The following is a 6,154-nucleotide window of genomic DNA, read 5'->3' as shown; positions in this document are numbered from 1 at the left end:
CTCCTCTAGGATTTTGATACATTCCTGCCTCACGTTGAGGCCTTTTATCCATTTTGCATTTTATCTTTGTGTTAAGTGTAAGAGAACGATTGAGTTTCATTCTTCTATAAATAGTTCTCCAGTTTTCCCGGCACCATTTATTGAAAAGACTGTGTTTTTTCCATTGGATATTTTTTCCTGCTTTTTTGAAGATTATTTGACCATAGAGTTGCAGATATATAACCGGTTCTCTCTACTCTCATCCACTGGTCTATGTGCCTGTTTTTGTGCCAGTACCATGCTGTCTTGGTGATCACAGCTTTGTAGTAAAGCTTGAAATCAGGCAATGTGATGCCTCCAGCTTTGTTTTGCTTTTTCAACATTTCCTTAGCAAGTTGGGGTCTTTCTGGTTCCATACAAATTTTAGGATTGTTTGTTCCAGCATTTTGAAAAGTGCTGGTGCAATTTTGATTGGGATGGCTCAAAAGTATGGATTGCTCTGGTCAGTATAGACATTTTAACAATGTTTATTCTTCTGATCTATAAGCATGGAATGCTTTTCCATCTTTTTGTGTCTTCTTCAATATCTTTCATGAGTGTTCCGTAGTTCCTCGAGTACAGATCCTTTACCTCTTTAGTTAGGTTTATTCCCAGGTATCTTATGGTTCTTGGTGCTATAGTAAATGGAATTCTCTAATTTCCCTTTCTATATTTTCATTCTTAGTGCATAAGAAAACAACTGATTTCTGTACATTGATTTTGTATCCTGTCACATTACTGAATTGCTGTATGAGTTCTAGTAGTTTGGGGGTAGAGTCTTTTAGGTTTTCCATAAAAAGTATCATGTCATCTGTGAAGAGAGAGAATTTGACTTCTTCTTTGCCAGTTTGGATACCTTTTATTTCTTTTTGTTGTCTGGTTGCTGTTGCTAAAACTTCTAGTACTATGTTGAGTAAGAATGGCGAGAGTGGGCATCCTTGTCATGTTCTTGATCTCAAGGGAAGGCTGTCAGCTTTTTCCCATTGAGAATGATATTCACTGTGGGTTTTTCATCATAGAGTTTATGCCGTTGAGGAATGTTCCCTCTATCCCTATACTTTGAAGTGTTTTCATCAGGAACAGATGCTATATCTTGTCAAATGCTTTTTCTGCATCAATTGAGAGGACCATGTGTTTCTTCTCTCTTCTTATTGATTTGTTCTATCACATTGATTGATTTGTGAATGTTGAACCACCCTTGCATCCCAAGGATAAATCCCGCCTGGTCATGGTGGATAATCTTTTTAATGTACTGTTGGATCCTATTAGCTAGGATGTTGTTGAGAATCTTGGCATCCATATTCATCAGGGATATTGGTCTGAAATTCTTTTTGATGGGGTCTTTGCCTGGTTTGGGGACCAGGGTAATCCTGGCTTCATAGAAAGAGTCTGAAGTTTTCCCTCTGTTTTCTATTTTTGAAACAGCTTCAGGAGAATAGGTATTATTTCTTCTTTGAATGTTTGGTAGAATTTTCCAGGGAATCCGTCAGGTCCTGGGCTATTGTTTTTTGGGAGCTTTTTGTTCACTGCTTCAGTCTCGTTACTAGATATTGGTCTATTCAGGTTATCAATTTCTTCCTATTTCAGTCTTGGAAGTTCATAGGTTTCCAGGAAGGCATCCATTTCTTCTAGGTTGCTTAACTTATTGGCATATAGCTGTTGATAATAATTTCTGATGATTGTTTCTGTTTTCTTGGTGTTAGTCATGATCTCTCCCCTTTCATAATTTTATTAATTTTTCTCTTTTCTCTTCGATTAGTCTGGCCAGTGGTTTATCAATTTTACTAATTCTTTCAAAGAACCAGCTTCTAGTTCCGTTGATGTGTTCTACTGTATCTCTAGTTTCTAACTCATTGATCTCTGCTCTAATCTTAATTATTTCCCTTCTTGTGCATGGGGTTGGCTTAATTTGTTGTTCATTTTCCAGTTCTTCAAGATGTAAAGAGATTTGGTGTATTCAGGATTTTTCAGGTTTTTTGAGGGAAGCTTGGATGGCTATGTATATGCCCCTTAGGACCACTTTTGTCCTATCCCATAGGTTTTGGACCAACGTGTCTTCATTCTCATTGGTTTCCATGAATTGTTTAAGTTCTACTTTGATTTCCTGGTTGATCCGAGCATTCTTAAGCAAGGTGGTCTTTAGCTTCCAAGTGTTTGTATTCCTTCCAAACTTTTTCTTGTGGTTGAGTTTCAGTTTCAAAGGACTGTGGTCTGAGAATATGCAGGGAATAATCTCAGCCTTTTGATATCAGTGGAGCCCTGATTTGTGACCCAGTATGTGGTCTATTCTGGAGAAAGTTCCATGTGAGCTTGGGAAGAATGAGTATCCTGTTGTTTTAGGGTGGAATGTTCTGTATATATCCAAGAGGTCCATCTGGCCCAATGTGTCATTACTGAGAGTGGCATATTAGGATCCCCTACAATTAATGTATTCATATCAATATGACTCTTTATTTTATTAACAGTTAGCTTATGTAGTTGGCTTCTCCCATATTGAGGGCATAATATTTATAATTGTTAGATCTTCTTGGTGGATAGACCCTTTAAGAATGATGTAGTGTCCTTTTGTATCTCCAACTACAGCTTTAGCTTAAAATATAATTTATCTGATATGAGAATCACTAACCCAGCTTTCTTTTGAGGCCCATTGGCTTGAAAAATAGTTATTCTTCCCTTCACTTTTAGTCTGGATGTATCTTTAGGTTCCAAATGTGTCTCTTGTAGATACCATATGGATGGGTCCTGTCGTTTTATCCAATCTGCAACCCTGTGTCATTTTATGGGAGCATTTAGGTCACTCACATTGAGAGTAATTATTGAGAGAGAAGTTTTTATTGACATCATGTTGCCTGAGAAGTCCTTGTTTCTGTAGATTGTCTCTGTAAGTCTCTGTTCTATGTCACTCTTGGTTTCTTCCTTCTTTCATAGAAACCACCCTCCCCTTAATATTTCTTATACTGCTGGCTTGGTAGTCACATATTCTTTTAAACCTTGCCAGTCTTGGAAGCTCTTTACCTCTCCATCCATTTCGAATGTCAGCCTGGCCGGATGAAATATTCTTGGCTGCATGTTTTTCTCATTTAGTGCCTTGAATATGTCTTTCCAGCCCTTTCTGGCTTGCCAGGTTTCTGTAGACAGGTCTGACGTCATTCTGATGGTCCTTCCTCTGTACATAAGGAATATTTTCTCCCTAGCTGGTCTTAAGAACTCTTGTCTAAAATTATGATTCATGAATTTCACAATTAAGTGTCTAGAGGTATTTCTAGACTCATTGATCTTGGGGGGTGTCCTTTCTGCCTCTAGGACAAGAACACCTATTCCATTCCCCAGATTAGGGAAATGTTCACCCAGAATTTTTCAACAATTATCTTCTAGTCTTCTCTCTTTCTCCACACCCCCTTCAGGTTTCCCAATAATTCTGACATTGGAACACTTCATGGCATCGTTTATTTCCCTAATTATGTTTTCATGGCTTCTAAGTTGTTTGTTCCAGGCCTCTTCCTGATCTTTCTTTTCTATCAGTTTGTCTTCTAGATCACTAATTCGATCTTCTGCCTCAGCTACCCTAGCTGTTAGAGTATTTAGACTAGATTGGATCTCACTGATAGCATTTTTTAGTACTGCCAGATCAGCTCTCACTTCCACCCTTAGAGTTTCTATGTTGCCACTAATGGTCTTCTTTAACCTAGCCATTGCCTGGACAACTGTTACCCTGAATTCCCTTTCTGACATACTCTTTATATCCATATCCAATAGTTGTGTGGGAGAGGACACAGTCTCTGAATTTTTCCTCTGTTGGGTGTTCCTCCTCCTAGTTATTTTGGTGAGAGGTGGTTGAGGGGACGTACGGCTGAATATATCAACCATGATCTAGGTAAGTTGCACCAGTGAAAAGGTTGGAGCAGCACTTGGACTTCTTCTGGACAGGTGTCAGCATGTTGACAGTGGGAGGGACATCAACAATTTGAAATTCCTTCTAGCTGGTGCTTGGTGTCCATGGGTTGGAGGAGGAGTAGTCACTTAAGCTCCTGCTCCATTACTTGTCTGTCTTATGTGCACGGTGGACACCTGTGCAGAACAGATGGATAAGTGGCTGGGGGAGTTGGGCAGCAACTTGCAGGGCCTGATGAACAGTTGCCACTTCTTCCTTGTGGTTACAATCTTCTGGACAATGTCCAGATCCTCAGGGGAGGCCCACACCCCAGTACCCTCAGCTGCCAGAGTGGCTACTTCAAAGCCTCCCCATGCCATACTGGGCTGCTGCTGCATATGCAGGGGCCAGCTTCTAAAGTGGTTTTTAAAAAACCAGGAAGGAAATGACGCCAAGTGAGCTAGGCCATGTAGCCAAAATGGAGTACAGCATCTTCAGCCTCAGCAGCCAGGTTTTTTTTTAATATTTTATTTATTTATTTGACAGAGAGAGAGGTCAAAAGTAGGCAGAGAGGCAGGCCGAGAGAGGGAGAAACAGGCTCCCCAGTGAGCAGAGAGCCCGACGCGGGGCCTGATCCCAGGACCCTGAGATCATGACCTGAGCCGAAGGCAGAGACTTAAACCACTGAGCCACCAGGCACCCCAGCAGCCAGGTTTATAGGCTGATACATAACCTTGACCATAAAAACTGGGGGTCAAGTTGAAGACAGATCTCAAAGAATCAGTAGCTAATTCTGTGGCCCAGATAACCAAAGCATGGCAGATGGAATGAGGGACAATTAAAGGGGAGTACATCACTGTTTAAGTCAGGAACACAAAACATATGTTGAAGTATCCTTTCACAGCAAGGTCTTCACAGGCAGCCATAATGGATTAATGGGCCACATCAGTAACTCAGAACCTAAATGATGTAGCCACTCAGGCAAATTCCACTGTGTATATTTAATTCCTTCTCATCTCTTTTAGGAAGGACCATCCTTTCTATTTAAGCTTCATCTCCCACTTTCTCCAGGCTGGTTTCCCATTATCTCTTTTTCTGGAGTCTTTCTGGTCTCCCCTCTTTGACGTAGTAAGTACTGCTGACTCCCCCTGAGTGGTCTTACAGCCACAATCATGGCACTATGCCATGCCACCTGTGTCTAGCTCAGGCCTACTGGCTTAGTCATTGCTTCCTGTCACCAGCTTCCTCACTTAATTCTGCTTGCTTGAAGTAAATTTACTAATATGCCATTTATATCTCATTGCCCCACTGTTCAAGAAGCCACAATAATTTCCTTACATCTATTCCATTGTGAATTACAGATTCATAATGGATTTTATAAATTCTTCTTAGCTTATCCTGGATCTAATCTTATAACTTTATTCTTTTTAATATGCCAACAAAATATAATTATACCAACTGCTTTACTTCTCCCCTCATAAGTCATTAATCTCTGCATCCAAGCAGTTCCTGCTCTTATCTCCTGAAACCAATCCTCCAGCCCTAAAGGTCAAGCTCGTCTCACTTCATGCAAAAGGCACAATGAGCCAACTCCTTGGATCTCTTTAAATTCTCTTTCTACTAAGCTTCTCATGTATCACCTATACCACTTACATTGGGTTATTTTTCATTTCATTCCACTTAATTGTTTGCTGTGTGTAATCTTGTCTCTACAGCTAACATATTATGGAAATAAATTTTTAATGGATTATAGCTACATATAAAATGCATCCCACATGACAAAACATATTTGCTTCAGAGTCTCAAAAGTTATAACAAACGCAGTATGAATTTTCTGTAAAAATAAAGTATTCTGATCATTGATTAAATTTTTCATTTTTATATCAGTTTTATTTTTATATCATGCAAGGTATGAAAGTTCATGACAGAAAAAAAATACAAAATCATCTTTAATCCTACCACCGAAAGATAAACATTATTAACATGTAGGTATATATTCAAGACTTTTTCTTATTCATATGCCCAAGTATTTTTTAATATACAGATATCTTGTAACTTGCTTTTCTCAAAACACAGTACATGTATGCTTATACATCATTTTGAGTTATTATATAGTATTCTATTATATGGATTACCATAATGAGTTCACCCAAACCCTAATTACTGAATGTTTAACCTTTGTCCCGTTTTTCTGTATTATTCACATTGCTATAATGAACATCTCTATAAAGGCATACTTGACCAGTGGTCTGATTATTTCCACAG

This window comes from Meles meles, chromosome 3 (genome assembly GCF_922984935.1).
Source record: "Meles meles chromosome 3, mMelMel3.1 paternal haplotype, whole genome shotgun sequence".
Lineage (NCBI taxonomy): Eukaryota > Metazoa > Chordata > Mammalia > Carnivora > Mustelidae > Meles > Meles meles.
The sequence above is the reverse complement of the archived record's forward strand: the minus strand, read 5'-3'. Positions refer to the sequence as shown.